We start from the raw sequence: 16458 nt of genomic DNA, 5'->3' as shown, positions 1-16458 counted from the left end.
CACTTTGCCATTATTTTTGCCCTCGCCGAGAAATCCCTGTTGAGGCCACTCTTTTTAAGTGATTTCCTTGGAAGACTACTTGCAGATCAGGATGCCATTTTTAAAGGCAGCTCCGAGCTTTTGACCCCCTTTGATGCCCCCTCACTTCAACCGACTTACCGGGGTCTTCAAGCCCCCCCCCCCCATCACCTACAATAAGGCACCCCTCCAGGCCTCGCACCCTGGCAGTGCCCTATTAGCCTGGCAGTGCCAGGGTGCCAGGTTTGCAGTACCAAGCTATCAGGCTGGCAGTGCAAAGGTGCCCCAATGACAGGGAGAGAGCCAGGGTACCACCCTGCCATGTCCCTGACCACTCAGTGCCTCAACCTCCCAACAAGACCCCCGTCCCCGAGGTGCCATCATGACTGGTTTGTGACTTTGTGAAGCCGTACCAAATGACGCTCGGTTATGGCCTCGCTGTTGATGCTGCTGGATTAGTCTAATGGCTCATTTAAATATTTGTGCCTGTGCAGCAGAGTGGCATAGTGGTTAGCACTGCTGCCTCGCGGCGCTGAGGTCCCAGATTCGATCCTGGCCCTGGATCACTGTCCGTGTGGAGTTTGCAGATTCTCCCCGTGTCTGCATGCGCCTCACCCTCACAACCCAAAGATGTGTGGGTTCGGTGGATTGGCTATGCTAAATTGCCCCTTAATTGAAAAAAAAAAAGAATTGTGTACTCTAAATTTATTAAAAAATAATAGTAAATATGTGCACCTGGACCTTGCCTGGAGAGTGACATCCAGATTTATTTCCAGACACTACTGAGTCAGATTTAATGCTCATTTGTAATCAATGGTTTAAGCCTTGCCAATTTAATTCAATTTGGCCACTTGTTTTGTTATTGCAAAATGCTATATTTCATAATGCTCAGATCTGGATGCCAGAAGAAGATTGTGTTGTCTTCTCTGCTGATTTCAGGTCCTGTATTCATCTCAGTTGATGCCTTATCTTGTGCCATAGTGACAATCAAGTAAAATGTTTTGCCACTGATGGTGTCATGCAATGGAATGGAATGGGGACAATGTGAGAACCTTACCAACCTATCCAAGTTTTAATTATCTAGCTTATTTGTCTTTGTACGGAATTGTTGTTTTAAGGTTCTGTCTGCTTTTTGCAGATAGAGTCATGTCCTCAGAGGAAGAGAGTCATGTCCTCAGAGGAAGAGTACTTTACCCATTGCATTTGAGGACAGTAATTTTCTTTTTTAAAATAAATCTAGAGTGCCCAATTCATTTTTTCCAATTAAGGAGCAATTTAGAGTGGCCAATCCACCTGGCCTGCACATCTTTTTGGGTTGTGGAGGCGAAAACCACGCAAACACGGGGAGAATGTGCAAAGTCCACATGGACAGTGTCCCAGGACCGGGATCGAACCTGGGACCTCGGCATCATGAGGCAACAGGGCTAACCCACTGCACCACTGTGCTGTCCCTATTTGAGGACAGTAATGAAGATTTTGTGGTGAGGCCACCTCCAGTTGGTCAGACCACCTCCAGGAGGTGATCTCAAATTGCTGCTGAAATGTGAAGGATCTCAGTTTATCCACTTGGTGTGACAAAATGAGTAAAACATTAACCTCTAATTAAATTGAAATGTTATTTTGCTCGTTTTACGCAGCTTAGTGGTGTCAGATGTACAACAGGATGGAATTGAAGCATTGTCAGTTTTGTGCTAAAAATGTTATTGCAATATATTGCAGAAAGGTAGTGATTAGACCAGTAAACATTATGAATTCAAGTCCCACTATGGTACGTGAATTTAATAAGTCTGATCACTTGTAGGCTACTACCAGGAAATATAAATACTTTATATTCTACAGAATGGGGAGAATGTGAAAGCTGCTGCCAAATGAATTAGTCAAAGGAGAGAGCACTGATTCGTTTAAAGAGAGGGTTATTGTACACATGAGGGAGAAAGGAACATAACAGGACTTTCAAACACAAGACCCATAGAACAGTTTCAGTCAGGGGCCCTGAGTGGGGTTGCAAGCCTTCGTTCTGACTAAGGCTGGTGCGCTGAGGCTACAACCTACCTGTATCTTGATCTTTGGAATTGACAATCTCATCAATGAATTTTAAAGCAGTGGAGTTTACGTTAGTCGACTAGTTACCAATCAATGGGGCCGGGAAAGTAGACACAACAAGTTAGGTTGAAATAAAAGCAAAATACTGTGAATGCTGGAAATCTGAAATAAAAACAGAAAATGCTGTAAACAAAAAAAATAACAGTTCAGGCAGCATCTGTGGCGAGAGAAGCAGAGGTTTTGAATGACTTCTTCAGAGCAAAGTTGGGTTGAAACAAAGCCACTGATATTGGCCCTAGGACTCCTTGAGCCCAAACACAGGCAGTCAATGAGGCTACTGATTTAGAAAATGATCATAGATTTCCTTTGGTCAGTTTAAGTGTACAAGAAGGGTGCCCAATTCATTTTTCCAATTAAGGGGAATTTAGCGTGTTCAATCCACCTACCCTGCACATCTTTGGGCTGTGGGGGCAAAACCCACGCAAACACGGGGAGAATGTGCAAACTCCACACGGACAGTGACCCAGAGCCGGGATCAAACCTGGGACCTCAGCGCCATGAGGCTGCAGTGCTAACCCACTGCGCCACCGTGCTGCCCCACTGAGCATTTTTAGCATTTTCTGCTTTTATTTTCGGTTTGCAGTATCTGCAGTGTTTTGCTTTTGTGCCAGGGATAATATACTTCAGTTATGTGGAGAGACAACAGAAATTGATTAGTTAGATGATTAAAGGAAGATTTGTTGGGCATGCTCAAAATTATATAAAGGGCTTTGATAGGTTAAAGAATAAGAAACTTTCCAATGGTAGAAGTATCATAACCAGTGGGGCCTGATTTACAGTACATTAGTACATACAAAAATATGAGGACAAAAATATGAGAAGTAGGCCATTTGGCTATTCTGCCATTTCAATAAGCTCATGGCTGATCTGAATGTATCAAACCCACAGTTTCCAATAGTCTCTGCCACAACCCCAAGCCAACCATCATTACCAGGAAATTGACAAGTGAATAAGAGTGGAGATGAGATGAATTTTGTTTTCACAATGCAAATTGTTATGATCTGAAATGCATTGCCTGAAAATGTGGTAGAACCAATTCCTTCGTAACTTAAAAAAGAAGATTCGATAAATAAGGATAAAACTTAGCAGGACTATGGAAATCAACAAATGCGTGGGACTAATTCTTCGAAGAGCTGGCACAGACCTGATGGGATGAATGTCCAGTTTCTGTGCTGAATCAATCTATAATCAGCTCCTTCAAATAGATTATATCAGGGTTTTCCAGGTTGCAGGTGTGTTTTGGGGTGTAGCGGAGTGATCGGTCATGCTGTTCCTATGGTGGTCCTGATCATGGGAAAAGCACCCAACCATCGTGACTGGCTTTTAAATTGAGAATGGCAGCTAGGACGGCATGGCGGCACAGTGGTTAGTACTGCCGCACTGCGCTGAGGACCCCTGTTCGTTCCCGGTCCCTGGGTTACTGTCCGTGTGGAGTTTGCACATTCACCCCTTGTTTGCGTGGGTCTCACCCCCACAACCCAAAGATGTGCAGGGTGGGTGAATTGGCCATGCTAGATTGCCCCTTAATTGGAAAGAAAAAGAATTGGGTACTTTGAGTTTAAAAAAAAGAGAATGGCAGCTGCTGCCACCTTTTAAGTGAAAAGAAATGATGCTGTGTACCGTCTTCGAGCCAGAAGCAGCAGCAGCGAGCAAATCTCGCACCCTGTACGTACACTTGACGTTAAGTGTCCTCTTTTTACGTACTTTTGGCACCAAATCACGGAGGAGTGCTGTTTCCATTTTCTAGATGCTGGCAAGAAAGGTAAGAGGGCTGTGAAGATGAATGGTTTTCTTACAAGTAAGAGGTGGCCAGAGGCACAAATAGGCAGTGTACCTACTGGACAGGATCTCACAACAGAATCTGCTGGTGAGAGCTGCACAGGAGAGTCCAGGGCAGGACAAAGTGGTGCTAGTGTTAGCTCTGTACAGAGCTCCAGGGCTTCTGGTTAACTACCTACAAAGAAGAAACTTAATTCAGGAATGAAGCAGCGTAAAGATGATTTCTTGAGGTATGGTTTTGTCAATTGTGCCAAAGTAAATAACAACACAAAGCCCATGTGTTACATGTAGGGAAATATTTTGAAAGCCAAGTGGTCGGTGAAAGGTTCCTTTTGGGGTTGAGATGCTAGAGTCAGTTATTAACTTACAGCTGACGCCAAATGAAAAGACAACGCTGCTATACCTGATCTGTGATGCCACATTAAAATTACGCCAAAAGCCCATGAGGCTGTCAGCATTCTGGAATAGCATCTCCCAGAAGTATCCAGTGCTGAGTGAGATGAGCATTTTGCTACTATTGCCCTTCACGACGACCTACGTCTATGAAGTTGGGTTTTCCATTTTCACAAAGCTGAAGACAGCACAGAGGAACTGGGTGAAGTCTGCATCAGCTATGTGCATTGCCCTCTCCTCCTTTGAACTTGATTCAAGTGAGATTGTGCGGACCAATCAGGCTCCCCTTTCGCATTAAGTGTAAGCGAGCATTGCGTATGTCGCGAAGGCCAGCCGGCGTGGGTTGCAAAGTTCGGCCGGTTGGGAAAAGTGGGTCCCAAGAAAATAAATTTGAAAAACACTGGATTATATGATCCAGCCTCTATAAAGTGAGAAAGTATGACATTGCTTTCCCAATATTAGGATTTTAAGCCACTCATCACTGACCCACAGAGATCTCTGCCAAGGGTTACTGGTTGAACCAAAGTTTCCATTCCAATCTAGTAAAATGTACGGGCCCAAAATCAAACCTTTGCTTGTGATTCCTTGCAAAGCAAATGCCACCCATGCTATGTTGAACCTCATTCAAAAAAATTGAATTCCAACAAAAACACGTGATTATTCAATAGACATTTTTTGCTAGCTTAAACGTAATACTTGTTGCCTGCCAGCAAACCAACCTCAAGGTTACGTTCCAATGCACATGCTTAATAAAACAAAGCAACTAATTGTCAAAAAAGTACATAACAGTAAGCATGCTTATAGTTTTGAGATTGTCCATGTTCCAGCAATTTAAGCCAGCCTCACCAGCCATGGACATGAATTGAATATATTACTATGCTGGCATCAATTCAGAATAATAATATAATAATCAGAATAAAAATACTAAATGGCAAAAAACCATTTAAAAACTTAAGTAAATATCAATATGGTTTCTCTTTACCTATTTCTACTTTAATAGTTTTTGCTAAATATAACTCAGGCCAAGATATCAGATGGGCCCACAATGCAAAATGAAATTGTCTCCCCCTTGATTTAAAAGGAAAGGTTGAAAAGATCATGTGGAGTATAACGAGCATAGATTAGTTGGGCCAATTCACCAGCTTTGCATGCACTTGAATCATCTTTCTGGAAAGGAAATTCTCATGTTTACCTGATCTGGTGACTCTATTCCAGACAAGTTGGTTGAATTTTAATATTATTTTGGGCACAAATGTTTCAGGTAGGGATGGGGGGTGGGGGGGGGGGGCATCTCCCTTCCTGCCTCACAGTGCCTCCAAGTGCCCCGCAGCCATTTCATGCTTGAGTAGCTGAAGGCAGGACTTCTGCCCCTCACCCAGGAAGAAGTCCTGCGTTAGAGAGCTGCTGGCCAATCCGAGAGGCCGGAGGCTCTCTGGTCCTTGAAGTGACAAGAACTACAGTGGCGCGAAGATGAACTGAAGGAAAATGCCTGAGCCTAAGTCGCAGGATCCCAGGGGCGGCACAGTGGTTAGCACTGCTGCCTCACAGCCCCAGGATCCCGGGTTCAATTCCAGCCTCAGGTGACTGTCTGCATGGAGTTTGTATGTTCTCCCCATGTCTGCGTGGATTTCCTCCGGGTGCTCCGGTTTCCTCCCACAGTCCAAAGATGTGCAGGTTAGGTGGATTGATCTTACTAAATTGCCCCTTAATGGCCAGGGGTATGCAGGTTAGATTATGGGAGTACGGGGATAGGTAGGGGTAGACACTTGTAAATGGGCAGAGTGCTCATTTGAAGGGTCGGTTCAGACTTGATGGGCTGAATGGCCTCCTTCTGCATTGTAGGGATTCTGTGATAGGTTTAAGGAGTCCCAAAGGTGGGGAGGGTAGGGAAGGCCTGTGGGGGCATAAAGGGGTGACTGCGGTGTCAGGTGAGAGGACGGAGGGGAGGAGGGAGGTCCAGAGGCCACCAAACCTTTAGTTTTGGGGAAGGGGCTTCTGCTGGAGCACCCCACAAAAACATCCATTGATTTATGAGCTCCCTCAATGCCAGGTAAATCCTTCTGCCAGTCTAAGAAGTGAAGCGGAGTTGGCTTCTTAAGGGCCTCAGTTAGGGAAAGGACAGACATCCCATCCGAGGCCTTGCCTGTGCCAGTGTGAAATCGCTGCAAATCCGAGTGAGTGGGAACCCAGAGAGAATCCCGTTCCTTCAATTTCAGGTTTCCCCCATCTGCCGCATAATGACCCAGTGGGGCCCTGAAGCAGTTTAGAAACCATTTTGATCAAGGTAATTTTGGTTCCAGTGGATGTCCATTCGTTTGAGATATTGAGAGAGTATCAGCAGTATGGAATGGGAACTAACCTGGTAGTGATAACGTAAACTTCAGGGTTGAACTTAAAAAATGATATTGTTGTTGAGCAGTTGGGACTGTGGAATAAATAATTTATTTATCTACCAAATTTATTTACCACATCTGGTACATTCTTCATTGAGCAATTGAATTTGGGCTGATTGAAGCAATGCAGCTGCACCTACTTTAAACATTCAAAAGTACAATTTGACCTTCACTGTCTGCATGGTAATCTGAAAGAGTGGATAACCTGCCCAATATAGAGCAAGTCAAATTTTATTTCCATTGGAACATAAGCTTGTGGACTTTTGTCCGTACCTTTCCTTGTATTAATAAGTGGCAGTCCCCTTTAGTTTATATTATTTCAGGATCCAAAAAAGTAACTTGCGCTTCTTAAGTAATCTGTCAATTTATTGCCAGTGAAATGCTCAAATGTAGATTGCAACATATGCAGCCTTAACCTTCATATGCATTATAATTTAATGGTGCATTTACCTCACAGCAGGGCTGTCCAATCTTTTAGAGTATACCACAGCTGGTGAATATGCTGCAAATGATCAAATCACGAATGCTAATTAAAAATCACATCCAACTCAGTGTGTTTACAGTGATGATAAGGTATGCCCCTTTTAAGGGTAGTGAATAATCAGAGTCTGATCATTGAAAGTTTAATTTTCTGGTCAGAGAATTTGGCCAATTGGAATGCTGTCGTCAGTTTCAGGCACCAAACATAGTTAAGTTAATAGTCTGTTACGTCTGAGGCGATGATGTAACATTTTAAATATAGGGCGCAATCTAACCAAATTCGCACCAAGTGCGGCACCGAGCGGGAAATGCCAGGTGTTCCCTGACAGCCGACCCAGCGAAGCCTGCACCAGTATCTAACGTTAATTAGGCCACTTAATGATAACCCACGGGCTACACGCCGCGAATGACTGCACCTCCGGCTGATTCGCCGGGACCGTGCCTGGCATGTCCCTGCGAACGAGGGAGAGTAGCACTGAAACCGATCCCGCAGAAGAAACCCCACATGCACACAACTATGCCATCGCGCAGACCAGCTCCACAATTCGGGGATGCTGTATAACTTATGACCTTGCTTATCTTCATTAACTCATCCTTCCTTAATGCAGTGAGTAGAAAACATTATTCTTGTCTACAAATGGCTATTCCCTTTTTATTATTCACCTTTCGCCAGTCATTTACACTAGAAACTGCCTTCTGCTCCTCAAACTCTGACTTCCTTTGCTTCTTCTAATCTCAACTCTAAATGGCCCAGCCTTTAGATGCTTTTCCCCCCACAAGTTGGAATTCCATTTCTATATGCCACTTGCGCCTCTCCCCTGAGTTTTAGTAGAACCATAGAATCATAGAATCCTTACAGTGCAGAAGGAGGCCATTCAGTGCATCGGGTCTGCACTGACCCTCTGAAAGAGCACCCTACCTCGGTCCACTCCCTCACCCTATCCCCATAACACCATCGAACCTGCACATCTTTGGACACTAAGGGGCAATTTAACATGGCCAATCCACCTAATCTGCACATCTTTGGTGGGAGAAAACCGGAGCACCCGGAGGAAACCCATGCAGACACAGAGAGAATGTGAAAACTCCACACAGACAGTCACCCAAGGCTGGAATTGAATCTGGGTCTCTGGCACTGTGACACAGCAGTGCTAGCCACTGGGCCTCTTCAACTATCATTTTTGCCAGTCCCTACTACACTTCTTCAATGAAGCACTTTGGGGTGCTTTGACAATGTTAAAGGCGCTATGGCTGGTATTTTATGGCGCCGCCATGGCGGATGGGGCAAGTTATCCAAAAGTCCATTGACTTCAGCATGACCGGAGCAGCCCACCAGTGGGCAGGGCCTATGCTCAACCTAATTATATTTCACTGGTGAGGATAGATGTAAGACAATGCATCTTATCAGACTTAAAAGTTTGAATTCTCACTTGCTTTATTTGTGATTGAGAGGGAAGCAAGATGGCGCAATAGTTAGCATTGCTGCCTCACAGCGTCGAGGACCCGAATTCGATCCCAGCCCCGGATCACTGTCCATAAGACCATAAGACATAGGAGCGGAAGTAAGGCCATTCGGCCCATTGAGTCCACTCCGCCATTCAATCATGGCTGATTTCAACTCCATTTACCCGCTCTCTCTCCATAGCCCTTAATTCCTCGAGAAATCAAGAATTTATCAACTTCTGTCTTAAAGACACTCAACGTCCCGGCCTCCACCGCCCTCTGTGGCAATGAATTCCACAGACCCACCACTCTCTGGCTGAAGAAATTTCTCCTCATCTCTGTTTTAAAGTGACTCGCTTTTATTCTAAGGCTGTGCCCCCGGGTCCTAGTCTCCCCTGCTAATGGAAACAACTTCCCTACATCCACCTTATCTAAGCCATTCATTATCTTGTAAGTTTCTATGTGTATGTGTTCTGTCTATGTGTAGTTTGCACATTCTCCCCATGTCTGCGTGGGTCTCACCCCCACAATCCAAAAAGATGTGCAGGGTAGCTGAATTGGCCATGCTAAATTGCCTTAATTGAAAAAAAAAAGTAATTAGGTGCTCTAAATTTATTTTTTTTTAAATTTTAAATTGTCATTGAGCTCAACGAAATGTGCTTTCTGAATGCATTACAAACATTATTCAGTTATCAACCTTGCTAAAAGGATGAGTAAACTAATCTGTTTAAACATCTAGAAGTAAACATTTTTAAGTCATTAATCTTATTCTTACTTTGCGAGTAGCACGAGATTAGACCCTAATGATATTTGAGTGTGTATGTTGTCACTGATTTAACAAACCATGTTGTTTTTAAAGAAAATGAGCAAATTGTTCACCTTATTCTCATTAAAAGCATTTGTAAACATGTGAGGAGATTATGCACTCCAAACAGCCTCTGCCTCTTGGCTCTAAGTGAATTGTGTGGAGGCTGGTTACCTTGCACGAAAAGTACATTGGCTCTTAAGGCAGTACAAAACTTCCAATCTCCCCATGAGTTTATTGTACAATTCTATCATTAGGGATGCATCCTGTCACAAACCATCATGAGAGATGATGAAACTTGCTTGATAATGATAGTGAAAGTCTTCATTAATGGAAAATGCACCAGATCTGCAAATTTAATTGACCCACATATGTTTTGATTCTGACCTGCACGTTTGACACCACTGGCCTATGTGAATATTCTCCTGACTTTGGAGAAGATCCACTGACAGATTGCAAAAATTCTGTTATTAAAAATGTTTTCTCAAATTTTGAGCAGCTGAACATGAGCAAACCAGGCACTTACAAAAACAAAAATGACATGCATTTATATTGGGCCTTGAATGTAGAGAAACATACTAACGCACTTTACACTGAGCCATGTAGGGAGATAATAGAACAGCATGGTCAAAGATGTTTTAAGAAATGCCTTCAAGAAGAGAGGGAGATGGAGGGGTTTATGTAGGTAATACCAGAGTTTAGGATCTAAGCAATTGAAAGCATAGTGGTGAATTGGTGGAGTGATGAAAATAAGGATGCTCAAGAGTCATAATAAGGGGGTGGCACAGTGGTCAGCACTGCTGCCTATGGCGCTGAGGACCCGAGTTCAAATCCCGGCCCCGGGTCACGGTCTGTGTGGAGTTTGCACATTCTCCTCTGTCTGCATGGGTTTCACCCCCACAACCCAAAAGATGTGGAGGGGTAGGTGGATTGGCCACGTTAAATTGCCCTTTAATTGGAAAAAAAAATAATTGGGGACTCTAAATTTATTTTAAAAGAAGAGTCAGAAAATGCAGTTCAGTTGTCAAACCTACCCCAGTGTAAATAGGGCAGATGTTATTCTGATGTATGTGTTGTTTAATAGTAATGCAATCAGTCTGGGCACGTCCTATTCATCACTGTCTATTAGCTAGTAAAGTAAGGTACTCCTGAAATTTAAGCAAACTCATTTTCATCTGTGTATTATATTGTTGCCTTTTATAAAGGTTCGAATTTTAAAAAATTCTTCCACATGTACACAGCGGATATGCACAGCGGATATGCACAATTTATAAATTGCATTTGTGTTACATTTAAATCATTAGCTGTCCTCTCAAGTGAAATAAAATTGGTGGCATTTTATTTAACTGCTCTCCCAGTGGAATTATCTTTCAAACATACCTTTTATATTGTCTATCAGTTGCAGTACTAATTGGTTGTTAAGTGTGGTGCTAATTTGGATAAAGCATTTGAGTGTGAAGAGGACAAATGGGATGCAGAAAGACAGAAAGCTGGACTTTTGATAATATATCGTTATTCTTGTGAAGTGTCCTGGTGTGCGCAAGATGAAAAGCTTTGACATGGTGTGTTTTTTCAGCAGCAGGGAAAACTTGATTGGAATGTGAAATGTTGAAGCAATGTGCACAATTATCCAAGCTGACCATTTTGATGGTGCCCTTGTAAGAACATTTCATTTGTACACTGATGCTTTATTTTCTGACTTTTTTTCAAAGTGATGCTGATGCAAGTTTTTGGACCTGAACTTAATTAACCAAAAATAACTTTTTAATGAGTCCATCTAAAAACTTCAATGTCAGCTGTTGATTGGTGTTAATGTCATCGGGAATTGATGGGGAGCCTTCAGTTAAAAGCTTTAAGCTCCAATGACTCTTTTCTCTTGGTATACTCGACTAACTTGTAAACACATTTATACCTCCTTCAAACTGCATAGATAATAACCTAGATAATTGGATTCAGTACTTATCTTCAAAGAAGTACTTGAAATGAGTCAGTCTTAAGTGGCCCACAGAGAAATGAATAGGCCATTTTCCTCAGTTTATCGTGGGAAATTAACTCTCACTGACATTATGGTGTGAAGGTTATTTCAGACTTGATTTAAAACCATGTGGAATGTAACTATATGTGACTACCGTTTACTGATGATGGATATTGGAAATCAGAATTTTAAGCTATTTTTTTATAGCAGTGCAAATTTTGAATTTATTAAATTTTTGAATCAAAAGTGTTAGCCCAGATTTTGTGGTAAAAGTTAACAGTGAAGCCATCAGCACCCATCATTATTAAAATATAAATCAGCAACCAACTTCTAGTGATCGGAAATGCGTAGTTAAACTGGGAAATCGGGCAGCTGCCCTCCAAATTGCACTGCTCCTCAGAAGCTTCACGATAACAATATCTAACAGGGAGTCAGTATTAAAACACATGGAACATTGTGAAGTCAAAACAGAAAATGCTGATAAGACTCAGCCCGTCTGGCAGCATTTGGAGAGAGAAACCGTTTTATTTTAATTTAAAGTGCCCAATTCTTTTTTTCCCAATTAAGGGGCAATTTAGTGTGGCCAATCCACCTACCCTGCACATCTTTGGGTTGTGGGGTGAGACCCAAGCAGATACGGGGAGAACGTGCAAACTCCACACCGCCAGTGACCCGTGGTTGGGATCAAACCTGGGTCCTTGGTGCCATGAGGCAGCAGTGCTAACCACTGCACCACCGTGCTGCCTATGGAGAGTGAAAAAGTTAAAGTTTTGAGTCTGTATGACTTCTTCAGACTCCTTCAGAATGTTGTGAATTTATTTGCCTGATCTATACCAGTTAAACATATCAGGGTTTATCCATTCCTGTGTATGTATAAATTTAATGGTGTGATAAGCACAAAGCAACCTCTCTTGCATTGAAAATTAACTGTTGGACCTGCAGAGTCTCATTCCTTCAGATTTTAGTTATGAAGAGAGATTTTTTTTAAAGTCTATTTCTGTCACTTTTAGCTCCCTTTTTCTCATCCCACCTTTTTTCCCCATTCACTATTTATTTTTCTTCCTGGAGAAATTTGACCTTGAATTGGCCATTCTGATTTACACTTCTTTGTTCAGATTTTGCACACCTCACCAAGGATTGGCTTGCCCTGTATGCATAAGTTCCAGATCACCTGTATCTGGTTCTGCACTGAAATGGAATTTTGAGTCACTACATGATCTGGTTCAAAATCCCGAAGAAAGTCTGTGACATCCACTGCTGTCTGTTAAATTCTGCCCAATATCTGCAACATACTTCAAACAGTATCCTGAAATGATTCAAATTTAAAAAAAAAAAAAACTTTTTCTGAGCTACAAAGCCAGGGCTCAGGAGTATGGTCAGGGGCAAACCCCCAATCCAGCTCCCCGCCCGCTCCAAAAACCAACCCAAACTGAATCCAATTCATGGTCCCCACAAGAGAGACACACCAGATCTGAGCCAGAAGGCTACTACACTTGATCTTAGCCAAAAGGCCGAGAAGCGATGATGATTCAAATTTTATCTCCTGAATTCATTGTATGGGTCGCACAAACTGGTTCAGTATGAACATTTTATTGTGAAAACAGAACAACATGCTCCTCTCAAAATCTGTGATCTAAATCCTCTTCCACTGTTTGAGATCAGAAAATTTGTAGAAATTCTGTGTTGTACATTTGTCTGCTTCTGTCTGGATTGTTCGTTCTCCTTCCAGTATATTGATTTAAAATAAAACAACTGATGTATGAAGCATAACATTAATAATTACAACTATGGAGCTGCTACATTGAGAACCAATAATGCTAATTGAAACAAATATATCAATTTAAGTTCTGAACTCATTGAAAGGCTGAGAGTATAAACATGGTGTACAAGTCATATGTGATTGAAAAGAATCATGACTAAACTTAACTGTGCCCTTGCATGACGTCAACTCATCCATGAACTTCAGAGCAGAGCTACTCGTTGATGATTATGAGTTTTCTCCTCTCTAACCTAAGTGCAGTGGGTCCAATTTTCAACCTGACTGAAATCAGCAAATTCATCCCTTTATAATCTGTACAGTTGAGCTATTCATTGGATGGACTTGCTGAGCCATTGGAGGAACCTCAACTGGATAGTTTTAAAATCACTTCATTCATTTGAGGCTGTTCACAATATGTGTAAGTAATGGAGCAATATTTAATATTTGTGTGCAATAGACCTTTATTGAAATTGTTTGGAGTCTGATTGGGAACAACTAGAAATCTGGATTTGGTTTTGTTATGAAATCTGGTTTATGTTTGTGCACATCACTTACATGCAGCTTTTATGCTCCAGACTTCATTATAGAACATACTCTGACCTATAATTATAATTTTCATGGTTAAACACTTTGATTCATGTTTAGGGCCAATTTTGTTTCTTTTTTTGGCCGTGCCAGATTAAAATGTCTCCTCTTAGTGATACTATTATTTGAGTAACCAGATAAATTCTGGAACAAAAGTACATCACAGGTTGAGTGGAGTGGCTCTGAAGTAAATCGAGGGTCACTTTCAGAGCTTCTCGTTATGATTTCTCTGCATGTACCCTGGCGGGGTATGTTAGTGTAACAGTATGACATTATTGTGTTGACAGCTCTGCTGTCCTGTAACAAGGCCCTCTTTGGTTCTAAGCTGCAGAGGTGTGTCAAGATAAAGAAAAAACTGAACCAAGAGTAAAGAGGAATTATGCCAACTTTTACTTTACATTTACTTTTGCTTGCTTAAATAGATAATTCATTGGCATGTAAGTGGTGGGATGACGTTTTTGCCGTTGATACTTTGAGCAAAGAAATTAAGTGAGTGAAAGAAAAGTCGGCATTTCTTACCTCATGTCAACTTTTTGTTGGAAAAATTAGCCAAAGTATTTTGGCCGTTATGTCTGCTTCCAAACAGGACTAAATGCATGCAGTGTTAGACAAAGCTATCTACAAATTCTTGTGGTTTTGAATTATTTCGAACAGTTTGCACTGGAATGACTATTTGAGGATAATGGAAAGAGTGATACAATTGACACCAATCTGTCCCTGAGCTAGGAACTGTCATAATATCCACTTATGAGATGCAAACAGGCAGTGATTGACACACAGGATGACCAGTAAGCACACAACACAGTGCTGCCAATCACCAGACAGGACACTACCACTAGAAAGCCAGAGGACAATAGGTTTCCCGCTCTCTTGGGACCCAGCCACTGAGACAGTTAGAGTTCACGAGCTAGCAAGTGCAAACACCATGCGGTAGCTAGTAAGTCTGGTCAGGCTACTAAAAGGTCTCCAGTCAGTTCAGTATAGTGTCGACCCACAGTTGAATATGTATATCAGTTCTGTCGTTGAATAAAACAGTGTTGGATTTTCTCCAGTGTTAGACGTCTGTTGCTAGATTCCCTGCGTCGAGTGCAGTCCACATCGAACCTACCTACCTAACACATCAGGAACGAAAAGCAATCTACTACCATTCACTACACATCAATCCTTGCTAGAAAATGAAGACATGTGCATGACAAGTGATAATAGCTTGGACTTGGCTTTTCTGTGTTCTTGGTTAAATGACATGCTAATACTCTATCTGGGCTCACATGTTAAGAATAGTCACTTGGGTAAGACGGCAAGCAGCCACAAAGTTTTACCTCAGGAAGGAGTCACCATTTTAGGAATGAAGGGAAGAGAAATCTGCTATTAAACTAGTGGGAGAGCAACCATAAAACTTCCCAAAGCATATTTATACTAATACTTGCAGCCAACATATTGATAAATACACTTGTTAATTTGAGATGAAAATATTTCCAAAGAGCACTTTCTACTGAAGGCCAGCAGGTCATGTGGGTTTTGTTTTTCATAAAATTTGTAAGTTGATAAAACCCTTACTTGTAAAATATGGATAATTTCCTCTTTGTTTAGAAAAAAAAGTAGAAATTTCAAGTGCCAAGTATATTATCAAAGGTGATAAAAATGGCAGGCATACCCCAAACAACAGAGGTTGTCATGATATTTAGATCAGCATATCATGGTGCAATCAAACACACACTGATGGACATAAGAACATAAGAACTAGGAACAGGAGTAGGCCATCTGGCCCCTCGAGCCTGCTCCGCCATTTAATGAGATCATGGCTGATCTTTGTGGACTCAGCTCCACTCTCCGGCGCGTACACCATATCCCCGAATCCCTTTATTCTTTAGAAAGGCATCTATCTTTTTCTTAAAAACGTTTAAAGAAGGAGCCTCAACTGCTTCACTGGGCAAGGAATTCCAGAGATTCACAACCCTTTGGGTGAAGAAGTTCCTCCTACACTCCGTCCTAAATCTACCTCCCCTTATTTTGAGGCTATGCCCCCTAGTTCTGCTTTCCCCGACCAGTGGAGCAACCTGCCCGCATCTATCCTATCTTTTCCCTTCATAATTTTATATGTCTCAATAAGATCCCCCCCGCATCCTTCTAAACTCCAATGAGTACAGTCCCAGTCTCCTCAACCTCTCGTCATAATCTAATCCCCTCAACTCTGGGTTCAACCTAGTGAATCTCCTCTGCACTCCCTCCAGTGCCAATATGTCCTTTCTCAGGTAAGGAGACCAAAACTGAACACAATACTCCAGATGCGGCCTCACCAACACCCTATACAATTGCAGCATAACCTCACTAGTCTTGAACTCCATCCCTCTAGCAATGAAAGACAAAACTCGATTAGCCTTCTTAATCACCTGTTGCACCTGCACACCAACTTTTTGCGACTTGTGCACCAGCACACCCAGGTCCCTCTGCACAGCAGCATGTTTTAACATCTTACCGTTTAAATAATAATCCATTCTGCTGTTATTCCTCCCAAAATGGATAGCCTCACACTTGGCAACATTGAATTCCATCTGCCAGACCCTAGCCCATTCACCTAACCTATCCAAATCCTTCTGCAGACTTCCGGTATACTCTGCACTTTTTGCTTTACCACTCATCTTAGTGTCGTCTGCAAACTTTGACACATTGCACTTGGTCCCCAACTCCAAATTGTCTATGTAAATTGTGAACATGCATTGGACAT

General features: G+C 42.2%; 1 protein-coding gene and 1 non-coding gene across 3 annotated transcripts in view; one reads left to right on the top strand and one right to left on the bottom strand.

The window, feature by feature from the left end:
- The window catches only part of LOC140408560 (tolloid-like protein 1), a 537833-nt gene that overhangs the window by 44849 nt on the left and 476526 nt on the right, over positions 1 to 16458 (top strand). The window lies entirely within an intron of this gene.
- Positions 12727 to 12912, bottom strand: LOC140409685 (U2 spliceosomal RNA). Its single transcript, XR_011940478.1, has one exon. It is a non-coding gene; the product is annotated as a U2 spliceosomal RNA (small nuclear RNA).

This window comes from Scyliorhinus torazame, chromosome 3 (assembly GCF_047496885.1).
Source record: "Scyliorhinus torazame isolate Kashiwa2021f chromosome 3, sScyTor2.1, whole genome shotgun sequence".
NCBI classification, from domain to species: domain Eukaryota; kingdom Metazoa; phylum Chordata; class Chondrichthyes; order Carcharhiniformes; family Scyliorhinidae; genus Scyliorhinus; species Scyliorhinus torazame.
Note: the sequence above shows the minus strand (reverse complement) of the source record. Positions and strands in the feature narration are given on the sequence as shown.